We start from the raw sequence: 19,347 nt of genomic DNA, 5'->3' as shown, positions 1-19,347 counted from the left end.
CCTGTAATGCTTTCTAAAAGCGAAAATTTCATTGAGTATCTGCTGGTATTTATCTATAATGGTTATCTGAAATCATCTGGGATATCTGGGTATAAATAAAAAAATACTTACCATCATTTTCACAATTTTCCCGGGTGTACAAGGTGAAATCATCCATAGATCACTCTGATAACTTCTGATTTATCTTTTGTAAATTGGCTCAATATCTTTAATTGTTTTTCCATAGGCGATAATGGTAACGTTTTTTCCTGTAGCTCAGTCCATATCGTAAACTTGGATATGTATGATAGCTTGTTTCGAAGCTGTGACATTTTCACATATGTGGTTAAATTTTCGGGGTACGAAGTGAGATTACTTTTTCCGTAAATTAGCAAACCCCGAACATCCTTTTGTGATGCGGCTCCTTGTGGTAAAATATCCCCTTTTTAACACAATAAGTTCTTTGAAAATTTAATACTTTGAACACATTCAATAGCTCCATAGTTTTTACACATTTATTCTATGTTCCTCTACTTTCCAAATCACCACAAATAATTAAGTTCAGTCATTTGTTAAAAATAGAAACATGTCCAATATCACTACACAGAGATTTTTTCTTTACACGTGACTTTTGAGTTCCTCATTTCAAGGCGCATTAGGGATGTTGTCCCATATTGCAATCCATAGTTCTGATTTTTCCAAATATTTTTATGTGATCTTCATCGGTATGACATTCTGAATAAATCTGTGTATTTTTGTCCATTTCTGAAAAAAAATAAAGTTGTTTCAGCACTATAAGGCAATGATACTTTTATCGTTATATTTATTTATTTTGAATACAAAGTGTATGCATAATTAATTTCTAACAGTATACCTTCACTATTCAAAAGAAGGACAAAACATCTGAATGTAACCTTAAAATACAACACACAGACCCTGTTAAAGCATTCAGTAAAATTTTCTGGTGCCTAAAAGTGCATTTTGACAGAGAAATTATGCAAAAATGAAGATTTCATAAAAAAAACACCAAAATACTTAATTATTCTAGCCGGTGGAAACCTGGTATTTTATACTGTAGAAACCACTATAAACTACTGTAAAAGTCATTTGAATCATATAATTAGAGTGCGATGAAGTGCAAATTTTCAAAACTTGGTTCTTTCACATAATTGTATTTGAGAAAAAAATGTTTTTTACATGTATTTCAGTGAAAATCTTTTATCAGTGAGATATTGGCATGAGGTTTTTAAAGGAAACATTGTGACATCACACGTAATATGGCGTCATTAAATAACGACATATCAAAATAATGCTAATTATAGTTTGCAGTGTTACATGAGGAACAGTTGCCGCAAGGTTTAACTTGAAATATGGAGTCGAAAAGATCAGTAACCAAGCATTTTCATTTAATGCCAAGACCATAGCAACAGTTTGCATATCAGTATATTTTTAACATACCGACTGTAATTTGAATTGCATAAATACCATAAATAAACAATTTAGAGCTTGCCAAATAAAACAAAATGCTTACCAGTTATTCAGGACCTTTTAAAACCTCTAGTTTGTCATCTCAGGTTAAAAAGTAATGATATGACTGGAACTGAAATAAGACAAAAAAATTACTCAGGCTGTGTTATTATTTGGTTTGAATGCATAAGTATTATTGAGAGAGCAAAAATCAAATTCTTGAACGTTTTATCGCAAAGAAAGAAAAATGCTTCTCCCTTGTGGCTTATCAACCTTCATTTAAATCTTTTATATTAGAAGCAACGAGTGGTAGCTAACTAGCTTAATAGTTGAAAAGGTGCAGCAATATTGTTTTCGAAAGGTTTGTTGACCCTCCCCCTTTTTCACTGAGAAAAGACAATATCTTGTGATTTGCTAGTGTGCATTACAAATAATAATTCATGATTTCTTTAATACATGTACATGTTTGTCTGTTTATTAACTGCCTATGATATCTACTGACTGACCATGGGTCAAATTATTGGATAAAAGCACATGATGATGATGTATTTCACTTTACTCGTATGGAGTGTGTTATCTCCCTTGATTATCAGTTATTCCTGTAAACAGGAGTGATAATTACATAACAAAGACTGTATTGTGTCATGTTTACTTACAGATAAAACTATTATGTTAGTTCATGACTTTTTCAATTCATAAACAAATTCCTTTCGGATCTCTCGGGGTGTAAACAAAGTTAGAATTGTGCCTAAAAAAAGTGTTCAGCCCCGTGCCTGTAATGCTTTCTAAAAGCGAAAATTTCATTGAGTATCTGCTGGTATTTATCTATAATGGTTATCTGAAATCATCTGGGATATCTGGGTATAAATAAAAAAATACTTACCATCATTTTCACAATTTTCCCGGGTGTACAAGGTGAAATCATCCATAGATCACTCTGATAACTTCTGATTTATCTTTTGTAAATTGGCTCAATATCTTTAATTGTTTTTCCATAGGCGATAATGGTAACGTTTTTTCCTGTAGCTCAGTCCATATCGTAAACTTGGATATGTATGATAGCTTGTTTCGAAGCTGTGACATTTTCACATATGTGGTTAAATTTTCGGGGTACGAAGTGAGATTACTTTTTCCGTAAATTAGCAAACCCCGAACATCCTTTTGTGATGCGGCTCCTTGTGGTAAAATATCCCCTTTTTAACACAATAAGTTCTTTGAAAATTTAATACTTTGAACACATTCAATAGCTCCATAGTTTTTACACATTTATTCTATGTTCCTCTACTTTCCAAATCACCACAAATAATTAAGTTCAGTCATTTGTTAAAAATAGAAACATGTCCAATATCACTACACAGAGATTTTTTCTTTACACGTGACTTTTGAGTTCCTCATTTCAAGGCGCATTAGGGATGTTGTCCCATATTGCAATCCATAGTTCTGATTTTTCCAAATATTTTTATGTGATCTTCATCGGTATGACATTCTGAATAAATCTGTGTATTTTTGTCCATTTCTGAAAAAAAATAAAGTTGTTTCAGCACTATAAGGCAATGATACTTTTATCGTTATATTTATTTATTTTGAATACAAAGTGTATGCATAATTAATTTCTAACAGTATACCTTCACTATTCAAAAGAAGGACAAAACATCTGAATGTAACCTTAAAATACAACACACAGACCCTGTTAAAGCATTCAGTAAAATTTTCTGGTGCCTAAAAGTGCATTTTGACAGAGAAATTATGCAAAAATGAAGATTTCATAAAAAAAACACCAAAATACTTAATTATTCTAGCCGGTGGAAACCTGGTATTTTATACTGTAGAAACCACTATAAACTACTGTAAAAGTCATTTGAATCATATAATTAGAGTGCGATGAAGTGCAAATTTTCAAAACTTGGTTCTTTCACATAATTGTATTTGAGAAAAAAATGTTTTTTACATGTATTTCAGTGAAAATCTTTTATCAGTGAGATATTGGCATGAGGTTTTTAAAGGAAACATTGTGACATCACACGTAATATGGCGTCATTAAATAACGACATATCAAAATAATGCTAATTATAGTTTGCAGTGTTACATGAGGAACAGTTGCCGCAAGGTTTAACTTGAAATATGGAGTCGAAAAGATCAGTAACCAAGCATTTTCATTTAATGCCAAGACCATAGCAACAGTTTGCATATCAGTATATTTTTAACATACCGACTGTAATTTGAATTGCATAAATACCATAAATAAACAATTTAGAGCTTGCCAAATAAAACAAAATGCTTACCAGTTATTCAGGACCTTTTAAAACCTCTAGTTTGTCATCTCAGGTTAAAAAGTAATGATATGACTGGAACTGAAATAAGACAAAAAAATTACTCAGGCTGTGTTATTATTTGGTTTGAATGCATAAGTATTATTGAGAGAGCAAAAATCAAATTCTTGAACGTTTTATCGCAAAGAAAGAAAAATGCTTCTCCCTTGTGGCTTATCAACCTTCATTTAAATCTTTTATATTAGAAGCAACGAGTGGTAGCTAACTAGCTTAATAGTTGAAAAGGTGCAGCAATATTGTTTTCGAAAGGTTTGTTGACCCTCCCCCTTTTTCACTGAGAAAAGACAATATCTTGTGATTTGCTAGTGTGCATTACAAATAATAATTCATGATTTCTTTACAGCTTTTACATTAATGCTAGCAAAACAAATCTTTGTTTGACTTGCTTGCTTTGCTTGTATCAATGTTTGCTCAAGCATGGCAATTAAGATAGGCGGGGCTTCAGCTTGTATACATCATACTTAAATTTTATTGGACGTTATGTTTGAAGTTAAGGACAGTCACACTAAATTTTAAAACATCACAAGATGACAAATATAAAGCGCAATTGTAGAAATGGAAGCCAAAAAATTGTATTTGTTTTTTTCTCGAAGATATGCATTTTTTATCATCCAACTGAAAAGACTGTCGTCAAGTACTTTTAGTAAAACAAAAAAGCTATTCGAACACACCTACTCTGATTTAGTGATTCGAGTGATTCATTACATAGGTATTTCATTTGACCCATATATTTCATCTTTTAGTACTGTGATTTTTTTATGTTATAAAGTCAACCTGTAGCTTTGCTATATAAAAATGATAGAATCTGAAGCGAGATGATGTATCAAATATTCTTTCTTTGTACGTTTTCAACACAAAATATTCATCTCAAACACACCCTAATAAAGTAGGTGCACTTGATTTTCTAATAAAAGGGATAAATGAATTAGGGGGGGGGGGGGTGACTTAATTATTTTATTTATTATGTCTATTGTTATTGAATATTGCGCACTTTGGATTAATTTTTGCTTGTAAACCTTCAAACTGATTATTCTTTGTTTATAGAGAAGGCGATAAGTGCTTTCTGTTATGTTTACTTTAGTAAGAATTTTTTTTAAAGTGAATAGAAACAAATAAAATAACAATTTTCTTCTCAAATACGAGTGTTTTATTGTTAAAAAAACAACCATTTGCATAAGTTTTTAATTTATCTATTATATAGTTAGGCAGAACAGCTAGATATCAAGTCGACGACATGGTTATCTATCAAGTTGGATGAAGAAAATACTTCCTTTTTTTTTTTAATTAATACGGACGGAGAACATATCAATCTATAAGTTTACTTATTTTCGTGTCTGTCCTTCCTTTACGGGACTAAAGAAAAAGAAAAGAAAAAAATTGGTAACAATTGTATTTAAAAGAGAAAATCGAGCAAACCTTATGTTAGGGTGTGTTTGAGATGAATAATTTGTCTAAAAAACGCACAAAGGAAGAACATTTGATACATCATCTCGCTTCAGATTGAATTGCATAAATACCATAAATAAACAATTTAGAGCTTGCCAAATAAAACAAAATGCTTACCAGTTATTCAGGACCTTTTAAAACCTCTAGTTTGTCATCTCAGGTTAAAAAGTAATGATATGACTGGAACTGAAATAAGACAAAAAAATTACTCAGGCTGTGTTATTATTTGGTTTGAATGCATAAGTATTATTGAGAGAGCAAAAATCAAATTCTTGAACGTTTTATCGCAAAGAAAGAAAAATGCTTCTCCCTTGTGGCTTATCAACCTTCATTTAAATCTTTTATATTAGAAGCAACGAGTGGTAGCTAACTAGCTTAATAGTTGAAAAGGTGCAGCAATATTGTTTTCGAAAGGTTTGTTGACCCTCCCCCTTTTTCACTGAGAAAAGACAATATCTTGTGATTTGCTAGTGTGCATTACAAATAATAATTCATGATTTCTTTAATACATGTACATGTTTGTCTGTTTATTAACTGCCTATGATATCTACTGACTGACCATGGGTCAAATTATTGGATAAAAGCACATGATGATGATGTATTTCACTTTACTCGTATGGAGTGTGTTATCTCCCTTGATTATCAGTTATTCCTGTAAACAGGAGTGATAATTACATAACAAAGACTGTATTGTGTCATGTTTACTTACAGATAAAACTATTATGTTAGTTCATGACTTTTTCAATTCATAAACAAATTCCTTTCGGATCTCTCGGGGTGTAAACAAAGTTAGAATTGTGCCTAAAAAAAGTGTTCAGCCCCGTGCCTGTAATGCTTTCTAAAAGCGAAAATTTCATTGAGTATCTGCTGGTATTTATCTATAATGGTTATCTGAAATCATCTGGGATATCTGGGTATAAATAAAAAAATACTTACCATCATTTTCACAATTTTCCCGGGTGTACAAGGTGAAATCATCCATAGATCACTCTGATAACTTCTGATTTATCTTTTGTAAATTGGCTCAATATCTTTAATTGTTTTTCCATAGGCGATAATGGTAACGTTTTTTCCTGTAGCTCAGTCCATATCGTAAACTTGGATATGTATGATAGCTTGTTTCGAAGCTGTGACATTTTCACATATGTGGTTAAATTTTCGGGGTACGAAGTGAGATTACTTTTTCCGTAAATTAGCAAACCCCGAACATCCTTTTGTGATGCGGCTCCTTGTGGTAAAATATCCCCTTTTTAACACAATAAGTTCTTTGAAAATTTAATACTTTGAACACATTCAATAGCTCCATAGTTTTTACACATTTATTCTATGTTCCTCTACTTTCCAAATCACCACAAATAATTAAGTTCAGTCATTTGTTAAAAATAGAAACATGTCCAATATCACTACACAGAGATTTTTTCTTTACACGTGACTTTTGAGTTCCTCATTTCAAGGCGCATTAGGGATGTTGTCCCATATTGCAATCCATAGTTCTGATTTTTCCAAATATTTTTATGTGATCTTCATCGGTATGACATTCTGAATAAATCTGTGTATTTTTGTCCATTTCTGAAAAAAAATAAAGTTGTTTCAGCACTATAAGGCAATGATACTTTTATCGTTATATTTATTTATTTTGAATACAAAGTGTATGCATAATTAATTTCTAACAGTATACCTTCACTATTCAAAAGAAGGACAAAACATCTGAATGTAACCTTAAAATACAACACACAGACCCTGTTAAAGCATTCAGTAAAATTTTCTGGTGCCTAAAAGTGCATTTTGACAGAGAAATTATGCAAAAATGAAGATTTCATAAAAAAAACACCAAAATACTTAATTATTCTAGCCGGTGGAAACCTGGTATTTTATACTGTAGAAACCACTATAAACTACTGTAAAAGTCATTTGAATCATATAATTAGAGTGCGATGAAGTGCAAATTTTCAAAACTTGGTTCTTTCACATAATTGTATTTGAGAAAAAAATGTTTTTTACATGTATTTCAGTGAAAATCTTTTATCAGTGAGATATTGGCATGAGGTTTTTAAAGGAAACATTGTGACATCACACGTAATATGGCGTCATTAAATAACGACATATCAAAATAATGCTAATTATAGTTTGCAGTGTTACATGAGGAACAGTTGCCGCAAGGTTTAACTTGAAATATGGAGTCGAAAAGATCAGTAACCAAGCATTTTCATTTAATGCCAAGACCATAGCAACAGTTTGCATATCAGTATATTTTTAACATACCGACTGTAATTTGAATTGCATAAATACCATAAATAAACAATTTAGAGCTTGCCAAATAAAACAAAATGCTTACCAGTTATTCAGGACCTTTTAAAACCTCTAGTTTGTCATCTCAGGTTAAAAAGTAATGATATGACTGGAACTGAAATAAGACAAAAAAATTACTCAGGCTGTGTTATTATTTGGTTTGAATGCATAAGTATTATTGAGAGAGCAAAAATCAAATTCTTGAACGTTTTATCGCAAAGAAAGAAAAATGCTTCTCCCTTGTGGCTTATCAACCTTCATTTAAATCTTTTATATTAGAAGCAACGAGTGGTAGCTAACTAGCTTAATAGTTGAAAAGGTGCAGCAATATTGTTTTCGAAAGGTTTGTTGACCCTCCCCCTTTTTCACTGAGAAAAGACAATATCTTGTGATTTGCTAGTGTGCATTACAAATAATAATTCATGATTTCTTTAATACATGTACATGTTTGTCTGTTTATTAACTGCCTATGATATCTACTGACTGACCATGGGTCAAATTATTGGATAAAAGCACATGATGATGATGTATTTCACTTTACTCGTATGGAGTGTGTTATCTCCCTTGATTATCAGTTATTCCTGTAAACAGGAGTGATAATTACATAACAAAGACTGTATTGTGTCATGTTTACTTACAGATAAAACTATTATGTTAGTTCATGACTTTTTCAATTCATAAACAAATTCCTTTCGGATCTCTCGGGGTGTAAACAAAGTTAGAATTGTGCCTAAAAAAAGTGTTCAGCCCCGTGCCTGTAATGCTTTCTAAAAGCGAAAATTTCATTGAGTATCTGCTGGTATTTATCTATAATGGTTATCTGAAATCATCTGGGATATCTGGGTATAAATAAAAAAATACTTACCATCATTTTCACAATTTTCCCGGGTGTACAAGGTGAAATCATCCATAGATCACTCTGATAACTTCTGATTTATCTTTTGTAAATTGGCTCAATATCTTTAATTGTTTTTCCATAGGCGATAATGGTAACGTTTTTTCCTGTAGCTCAGTCCATATCGTAAACTTGGATATGTATGATAGCTTGTTTCGAAGCTGTGACATTTTCACATATGTGGTTAAATTTTCGGGGTACGAAGTGAGATTACTTTTTCCGTAAATTAGCAAACCCCGAACATCCTTTTGTGATGCGGCTCCTTGTGGTAAAATATCCCCTTTTTAACACAATAAGTTCTTTGAAAATTTAATACTTTGAACACATTCAATAGCTCCATAGTTTTTACACATTTATTCTATGTTCCTCTACTTTCCAAATCACCACAAATAATTAAGTTCAGTCATTTGTTAAAAATAGAAACATGTCCAATATCACTACACAGAGATTTTTTCTTTACACGTGACTTTTGAGTTCCTCATTTCAAGGCGCATTAGGGATGTTGTCCCATATTGCAATCCATAGTTCTGATTTTTCCAAATATTTTTATGTGATCTTCATCGGTATGACATTCTGAATAAATCTGTGTATTTTTGTCCATTTCTGAAAAAAAATAAAGTTGTTTCAGCACTATAAGGCAATGATACTTTTATCGTTATATTTATTTATTTTGAATACAAAGTGTATGCATAATTAATTTCTAACAGTATACCTTCACTATTCAAAAGAAGGACAAAACATCTGAATGTAACCTTAAAATACAACACACAGACCCTGTTAAAGCATTCAGTAAAATTTTCTGGTGCCTAAAAGTGCATTTTGACAGAGAAATTATGCAAAAATGAAGATTTCATAAAAAAAACACCAAAATACTTAATTATTCTAGCCGGTGGAAACCTGGTATTTTATACTGTAGAAACCACTATAAACTACTGTAAAAGTCATTTGAATCATATAATTAGAGTGCGATGAAGTGCAAATTTTCAAAACTTGGTTCTTTCACATAATTGTATTTGAGAAAAAAATGTTTTTTACATGTATTTCAGTGAAAATCTTTTATCAGTGAGATATTGGCATGAGGTTTTTAAAGGAAACATTGTGACATCACACGTAATATGGCGTCATTAAATAACGACATATCAAAATAATGCTAATTATAGTTTGCAGTGTTACATGAGGAACAGTTGCCGCAAGGTTTAACTTGAAATATGGAGTCGAAAAGATCAGTAACCAAGCATTTTCATTTAATGCCAAGACCATAGCAACAGTTTGCATATCAGTATATTTTTAACATACCGACTGTAATTTGAATTGCATAAATACCATAAATAAACAATTTAGAGCTTGCCAAATAAAACAAAATGCTTACCAGTTATTCAGGACCTTTTAAAACCTCTAGTTTGTCATCTCAGGTTAAAAAGTAATGATATGACTGGAACTGAAATAAGACAAAAAAATTACTCAGGCTGTGTTATTATTTGGTTTGAATGCATAAGTATTATTGAGAGAGCAAAAATCAAATTCTTGAACGTTTTATCGCAAAGAAAGAAAAATGCTTCTCCCTTGTGGCTTATCAACCTTCATTTAAATCTTTTATATTAGAAGCAACGAGTGGTAGCTAACTAGCTTAATAGTTGAAAAGGTGCAGCAATATTGTTTTCGAAAGGTTTGTTGACCCTCCCCCTTTTTCACTGAGAAAAGACAATATCTTGTGATTTGCTAGTGTGCATTACAAATAATAATTCATGATTTCTTTAATACATGTACATGTTTGTCTGTTTATTAACTGCCTATGATATCTACTGACTGACCATGGGTCAAATTATTGGATAAAAGCACATGATGATGATGTATTTCACTTTACTCGTATGGAGTGTGTTATCTCCCTTGATTATCAGTTATTCCTGTAAACAGGAGTGATAATTACATAACAAAGACTGTATTGTGTCATGTTTACTTACAGATAAAACTATTATGTTAGTTCATGACTTTTTCAATTCATAAACAAATTCCTTTCGGATCTCTCGGGGTGTAAACAAAGTTAGAATTGTGCCTAAAAAAAGTGTTCAGCCCCGTGCCTGTAATGCTTTCTAAAAGCGAAAATTTCATTGAGTATCTGCTGGTATTTATCTATAATGGTTATCTGAAATCATCTGGGATATCTGGGTATAAATAAAAAAATACTTACCATCATTTTCACAATTTTCCCGGGTGTACAAGGTGAAATCATCCATAGATCACTCTGATAACTTCTGATTTATCTTTTGTAAATTGGCTCAATATCTTTAATTGTTTTTCCATAGGCGATAATGGTAACGTTTTTTCCTGTAGCTCAGTCCATATCGTAAACTTGGATATGTATGATAGCTTGTTTCGAAGCTGTGACATTTTCACATATGTGGTTAAATTTTCGGGGTACGAAGTGAGATTACTTTTTCCGTAAATTAGCAAACCCCGAACATCCTTTTGTGATGCGGCTCCTTGTGGTAAAATATCCCCTTTTTAACACAATAAGTTCTTTGAAAATTTAATACTTTGAACACATTCAATAGCTCCATAGTTTTTACACATTTATTCTATGTTCCTCTACTTTCCAAATCACCACAAATAATTAAGTTCAGTCATTTGTTAAAAATAGAAACATGTCCAATATCACTACACAGAGATTTTTTCTTTACACGTGACTTTTGAGTTCCTCATTTCAAGGCGCATTAGGGATGTTGTCCCATATTGCAATCCATAGTTCTGATTTTTCCAAATATTTTTATGTGATCTTCATCGGTATGACATTCTGAATAAATCTGTGTATTTTTGTCCATTTCTGAAAAAAAATAAAGTTGTTTCAGCACTATAAGGCAATGATACTTTTATCGTTATATTTATTTATTTTGAATACAAAGTGTATGCATAATTAATTTCTAACAGTATACCTTCACTATTCAAAAGAAGGACAAAACATCTGAATGTAACCTTAAAATACAACACACAGACCCTGTTAAAGCATTCAGTAAAATTTTCTGGTGCCTAAAAGTGCATTTTGACAGAGAAATTATGCAAAAATGAAGATTTCATAAAAAAAACACCAAAATACTTAATTATTCTAGCCGGTGGAAACCTGGTATTTTATACTGTAGAAACCACTATAAACTACTGTAAAAGTCATTTGAATCATATAATTAGAGTGCGATGAAGTGCAAATTTTCAAAACTTGGTTCTTTCACATAATTGTATTTGAGAAAAAAATGTTTTTTACATGTATTTCAGTGAAAATCTTTTATCAGTGAGATATTGGCATGAGGTTTTTAAAGGAAACATTGTGACATCACACGTAATATGGCGTCATTAAATAACGACATATCAAAATAATGCTAATTATAGTTTGCAGTGTTACATGAGGAACAGTTGCCGCAAGGTTTAACTTGAAATATGGAGTCGAAAAGATCAGTAACCAAGCATTTTCATTTAATGCCAAGACCATAGCAACAGTTTGCATATCAGTATATTTTTAACATACCGACTGTAATTTGAATTGCATAAATACCATAAATAAACAATTTAGAGCTTGCCAAATAAAACAAAATGCTTACCAGTTATTCAGGACCTTTTAAAACCTCTAGTTTGTCATCTCAGGTTAAAAAGTAATGATATGACTGGAACTGAAATAAGACAAAAAAATTACTCAGGCTGTGTTATTATTTGGTTTGAATGCATAAGTATTATTGAGAGAGCAAAAATCAAATTCTTGAACGTTTTATCGCAAAGAAAGAAAAATGCTTCTCCCTTGTGGCTTATCAACCTTCATTTAAATCTTTTATATTAGAAGCAACGAGTGGTAGCTAACTAGCTTAATAGTTGAAAAGGTGCAGCAATATTGTTTTCGAAAGGTTTGTTGACCCTCCCCCTTTTTCACTGAGAAAAGACAATATCTTGTGATTTGCTAGTGTGCATTACAAATAATAATTCATGATTTCTTTAATACATGTACATGTTTGTCTGTTTATTAACTGCCTATGATATCTACTGACTGACCATGGGTCAAATTATTGGATAAAAGCACATGATGATGATGTATTTCACTTTACTCGTATGGAGTGTGTTATCTCCCTTGATTATCAGTTATTCCTGTAAACAGGAGTGATAATTACATAACAAAGACTGTATTGTGTCATGTTTACTTACAGATAAAACTATTATGTTAGTTCATGACTTTTTCAATTCATAAACAAATTCCTTTCGGATCTCTCGGGGTGTAAACAAAGTTAGAATTGTGCCTAAAAAAAGTGTTCAGCCCCGTGCCTGTAATGCTTTCTAAAAGCGAAAATTTCATTGAGTATCTGCTGGTATTTATCTATAATGGTTATCTGAAATCATCTGGGATATCTGGGTATAAATAAAAAAATACTTACCATCATTTTCACAATTTTCCCGGGTGTACAAGGTGAAATCATCCATAGATCACTCTGATAACTTCTGATTTATCTTTTGTAAATTGGCTCAATATCTTTAATTGTTTTTCCATAGGCGATAATGGTAACGTTTTTTCCTGTAGCTCAGTCCATATCGTAAACTTGGATATGTATGATAGCTTGTTTCGAAGCTGTGACATTTTCACATATGTGGTTAAATTTTCGGGGTACGAAGTGAGATTACTTTTTCCGTAAATTAGCAAACCCCGAACATCCTTTTGTGATGCGGCTCCTTGTGGTAAAATATCCCCTTTTTAACACAATAAGTTCTTTGAAAATTTAATACTTTGAACACATTCAATAGCTCCATAGTTTTTACACATTTATTCTATGTTCCTCTACTTTCCAAATCACCACAAATAATTAAGTTCAGTCATTTGTTAAAAATAGAAACATGTCCAATATCACTACACAGAGATTTTTTCTTTACACGTGACTTTTGAGTTCCTCATTTCAAGGCGCATTAGGGATGTTGTCCCATATTGCAATCCATAGTTCTGATTTTTCCAAATATTTTTATGTGATCTTCATCGGTATGACATTCTGAATAAATCTGTGTATTTTTGTCCATTTCTGAAAAAAAATAAAGTTGTTTCAGCACTATAAGGCAATGATACTTTTATCGTTATATTTATTTATTTTGAATACAAAGTGTATGCATAATTAATTTCTAACAGTATACCTTCACTATTCAAAAGAAGGACAAAACATCTGAATGTAACCTTAAAATACAACACACAGACCCTGTTAAAGCATTCAGTAAAATTTTCTGGTGCCTAAAAGTGCATTTTGACAGAGAAATTATGCAAAAATGAAGATTTCATAAAAAAAACACCAAAATACTTAATTATTCTAGCCGGTGGAAACCTGGTATTTTATACTGTAGAAACCACTATAAACTACTGTAAAAGTCATTTGAATCATATAATTAGAGTGCGATGAAGTGCAAATTTTCAAAACTTGGTTCTTTCACATAATTGTATTTGAGAAAAAAATGTTTTTTACATGTATTTCAGTGAAAATCTTTTATCAGTGAGATATTGGCATGAGGTTTTTAAAGGAAACATTGTGACATCACACGTAATATGGCGTCATTAAATAACGACATATCAAAATAATGCTAATTATAGTTTGCAGTGTTACATGAGGAACAGTTGCCGCAAGGTTTAACTTGAAATATGGAGTCGAAAAGATCAGTAACCAAGCATTTTCATTTAATGCCAAGACCATAGCAACAGTTTGCATATCAGTATATTTTTAACATACCGACTGTAATTTGAATTGCATAAATACCATAAATAAACAATTTAGAGCTTGCCAAATAAAACAAAATGCTTACCAGTTATTCAGGACCTTTTAAAACCTCTAGTTTGTCATCTCAGGTTAAAAAGTAATGATATGACTGGAACTGAAATAAGACAAAAAAATTACTCAGGCTGTGTTATTATTTGGTTTGAATGCATAAGTATTATTGAGAGAGCAAAAATCAAATTCTTGAACGTTTTATCGCAAAGAAAGAAAAATGCTTCTCCCTTGTGGCTTATCAACCTTCATTTAAATCTTTTATATTAGAAGCAACGAGTGGTAGCTAACTAGCTTAATAGTTGAAAAGGTGCAGCAATATTGTTTTCGAAAGGTTTGTTGACCCTCCCCCTTTTTCACTGAGAAAAGACAATATCTTGTGATTTGCTAGTGTGCATTACAAATAATAATTCATGATTTCTTTAATACATGTACATGTTTGTCTGTTTATTAACTGCCTATGATATCTACTGACTGACCATGGGTCAAATTATTGGATAAAAGCACATGATGATGATGTATTTCACTTTACTCGTATGGAGTGTGTTATCTCCCTTGATTATCAGTTATTCCTGTAAACAGGAGTGATAATTACATAACAAAGACTGTATTGTGTCATGTTTACTTACAGATAAAACTATTATGTTAGTTCATGACTTTTTCAATTCATAAACAAATTCCTTTCGGATCTCTCGGGGTGTAAACAAAGTTAGAATTGTGCCTAAAAAAAGTGTTCAGCCCCGTGCCTGTAATGCTTTCTAAAAGCGAAAATTTCATTGAGTATCTGCTGGTATTTATCTATAATGGTTATCTGAAATCATCTGGGATATCTGGGTATAAATAAAAAAATACTTACCATCATTTTCACAATTTTCCCGGGTGTACAAGGTGAAATCATCCATAGATCACTCTGATAACTTCTGATTTATCTTTTGTAAATTGGCTCAATATCTTTAATTGTTTTTCCATAGGCGATAATGGTAACGTTTTTTCCTGTAGCTCAGTCCATATCGTAAACTTGGATATGTATGATAGCTTGTTTCGAAGCTGTGACATTTTCACATATGTGGTTAAATTTTCGGGGTACGAAGTGAGATTACTTTTTCCGTAAATTAGCAAACCCCGAACATCCTTTTGTGATGCGGCTCCTTGTGGTAAAATATCCCCTTTTTAACACAATAAGTTCTTTGAAAATTTAATACTTTGAACACATTCAATAGCTCCATAGTTTTTACACATTTATTCTATGTTCCTCTACTTTCCAAATCACCACAAATAATTAAGTTCAGTCATTTGTTAAAAATAGAAACATGTCCAATATCACTACACAGAGATTTTTTCTTTACACGTGACTTTTGAGTTCCTCATTTCAAGGCGCATTAGGGATGTTGTCCCATATTGCAATCCATAGTTCTGATTTTTCCAAATATTTTTATGTGATCTTCATCGGTATGACATTCTGAATAAATCTGTGTATTTTTGTCCATTTCTGAAAAAAAATAAAGTTGTTTCAGCACTATAAGGCAATGATACTTTTATCGTTATATTTATTTATTTTGAATACAAAGTGTATGCATAATTAATTTCTAACAGTATACCTTCACTATTCAAAAGAAGGACAAAACATCTGAATGTAACCTTAAAATACAACACACAGACCCTGTTAAAGCATTCAGTAAAATTTTCTGGTGCCTAAAAGTGCATTTTGACAGAGAAATTATGCAAAAATGAAGATTTCATAAAAAAAACACCAAAATACTTAATTATTCTAGCCGGTGGAAACCTGGTATTTTATACTGTAGAAACCACTATAAACTACTGTAAAAGTCATTTGAATCATATAATTAGAGTGCGATGAAGTGCAAATTTTCAAAACTTGGTTCTTTCACATAATTGTATTTGAGAAAAAAATGTTTTTTACATGTATTTCAGTGAAAATCTTTTATCAGTGAGATATTGGCATGAGGTTTTTAAAGGAAACATTGTGACATCACACGTAATATGGCGTCATTAAATAACGACATATCAAAATAATGCTAATTATAGTTTGCAGTGTTACATGAGGAACAGTTGCCGCAAGGTTTAACTTGAAATATGGAGTCGAAAAGATCAGTAACCAAGCATTTTCATTTAATGCCAAGACCATAGCAACAGTTTGCATATCAGTATATTTTTAACATACCGACTGTAATTTGAATTGCATAAATACCATAAATAAACAATTTAGAGCTTGCCAAATAAAACAAAATGCTTACCAGTTATTCAGGACCTTTTAAAACCTCTAGTTTGTCATCTCAGGTTAAAAAGTAATGATATGACTGGAACTGAAATAAGACAAAAAAATTACTCAGGCTGTGTTATTATTTGGTTTGAATGCATAAGTATTATTGAGAGAGCAAAAATCAAATTCTTGAACGTTTTATCGCAAAGAAAGAAAAATGCTTCTCCCTTGTGGCTTATCAACCTTCATTTAAATCTTTTATATTAGAAGCAACGAGTGGTAGCTAACTAGCTTAATAGTTGAAAAGGTGCAGCAATATTGTTTTCGAAAGGTTTGTTGACCCTCCCCCTTTTTCACTGAGAAAAGACAATATCTTGTGATTTGCTAGTGTGCATTACAAATAATAATTCATGATTTCTTTAATACATGTACATGTTTGTCTGTTTATTAACTGCCTATGATATCTACTGACTGACCATGGGTCAAATTATTGGATAAAAGCACATGATGATGATGTATTTCACTTTACTCGTATGGAGTGTGTTATCTCCCTTGATTATCAGTTATTCCTGTAAACAGGAGTGATAATTACATAACAAAGACTGTATTGTGTCATGTTTACTTACAGATAAAACTATTATGTTAGTTCATGACTTTTTCAATTCATAAACAAATTCCTTTCGGATCTCTCGGGGTGTAAACAAAGTTAGAATTGTGCCTAAAAAAAGTGTTCAGCCCCGTGCCTGTAATGCTTTCTAAAAGCGAAAATTTCATTGAGTATCTGCTGGTATTTATCTATAATGGTTATCTGAAATCATCTGGGATATCTGGGTATAAATAAAAAAATACTTACCATCATTTTCACAATTTTCCCGGGTGTACAAGGTGAAATCATCCATAGATCACTCTGATAACTTCTGATTTATCTTTTGTAAATTGGCTCAATATCTTTAATTGTTTTTCCATAGGCGATAATGGTAACGTTTTTTCCTGTAGCTCAGTCCATATCGTAAACTTGGATATGTATGATAGCTTGTTTCGAAGCTGTGACATTTTCACATATGTGGTTAAATTTTCGGGGTACGAAGTGAGATTACTTTTTCCGTAAATTAGCAAACCCCGAACATCCTTTTGTGATGCGGCTCCTTGTGGTAAAATATCCCCTTTTTAACACAATAAGTTCTTTGAAAATTTAATACTTTGAACACATTCAATAGCTCCATAGTTTTTACACATTTATTCTATGTTCCTCTACTTTCCAAATCACCACAAATAATTAAGTTCAGTCATTTGTTAAAAATAGAAACATGTCCAATATCACTACACAGAGATTTTTTCTTTACACGTGACTTTTGAGTTCCTCATTTCAAGGCGCATTAGGGATGTTGTCCCATATTGCAATCCATAGTTCTGATTTTTCCAAATATTTTTATGTGATCTTCATCGGTATGACATTCTGAATAAATCTGTGTATTTTTGTCCATTTCTGAAAAAAAATAAAGTTGTTTCAGCACTATAAGGCAATGATACTTTTATCGTTATATTTATTTATTTTGAATACAAAGTGTATGCATAATTAATTTCTAACAGTATACCTTCACTATTCAAAAGAAGGACAAAACATCTGAATGTAACCTTAAAATACAACACACAGACCCTGTTAAAGCATTCAGTAAAATTTTCTGGTGCCTAAAAGTGCATTTTGACAGAGAAATTATGCAAAAATGAAGATTTCATAAAAAAAACACCAAAATACTTAATTATTCTAGCCGGTGGAAACCTGGTATTTTATACTGTAGAAACCACTATAAACTACTGTAAAAGTCATTTGAATCATATAATTAGAGTGCGATGAAGTGCAAATTTTCAAAACTTGGTTCTTTCACATAATTGTATTTGAGAAAAAAATGTTTTTTACATGTATTTCAGTGAAAATCTTTTATCAGTGAGATATTGGCATGAGGTTTTTAAAGGAAACATTGTGACATCACACGTAATATGGCGTCATTAAATAACGACATATCAAAATAATGCTAATTATAGTTTGCAGTGTTACATGAGGAACAGTTGCCGCAAGGTTTAACTTGAAATATGGAGTCGAAAAGATCAGTAACCAAGCATTTTCATTTAATGCCAAGACCATAGCAACAGTTTGCATATCAGTATATTTTTAACATACCGACTGTAATTTGAATTGCATAAATACCATAAATAAACAATTTAGAGCTTGCCAAATAAAACAAAATGCTTACCAGTTATTCAGGACCTTTTAAAACCTCTAGTTTGTCATCTCAGGTTAAAAAGTAATGATATGACTGGAACTGAAATAAGACAAAAAAATTACTCAGGCTGTGTTATTATTTGGTTTGAATGCATAAGTATTATTGAGAGAGCAAAAATCAAATTCTTGAACGTTTTATCGCAAAGAAAGAAAAATGCTTCTCCCTTGTGGCTTATCAACCTTCATTTAAATCTTTTATATTAGAAGCAACGAGTGGTAGCTAACTAGCTTAATAGTTGAAAAGGTGCAGCAATATTGTTTTCGAAAGGTTTGTTGACCCTCCCCCTTTTTCACTGAGAAAAGACAATATCTTGTGATTTGCTAGTGTGCATTACAAATAATAATTCATGATTTCTTTAATACATGTACATGTTTGTCTGTTTATTAACTGCCTATGATATCTACTGACTGACCATGGGTCAAATTATTGGATAAAAGCACATGATGATGATGTATTTCACTTTACTCGTATGGAGTGTGTTATCTCCCTTGATTATCAGTTATTCCTGTAAACAGGAGTGATAATTACATAACAAAGACTGTATTGTGTCATGTTTACTTACAGATAAAACTATTATGTTAGTTCATGACTTTTTCAATTCATAAACAAATTCCTTTCGGATCTCTCGGGGTGTAAACAAAGTTAGAATTGTGCCTAAAAAAAGTGTTCA

Source organism: Mytilus galloprovincialis, chromosome 3 (assembly GCF_965363235.1).
Source record: "Mytilus galloprovincialis chromosome 3, xbMytGall1.hap1.1, whole genome shotgun sequence".
NCBI classification, from domain to species: domain Eukaryota; kingdom Metazoa; phylum Mollusca; class Bivalvia; order Mytilida; family Mytilidae; genus Mytilus; species Mytilus galloprovincialis.
Note: the sequence above shows the minus strand (reverse complement) of the source record.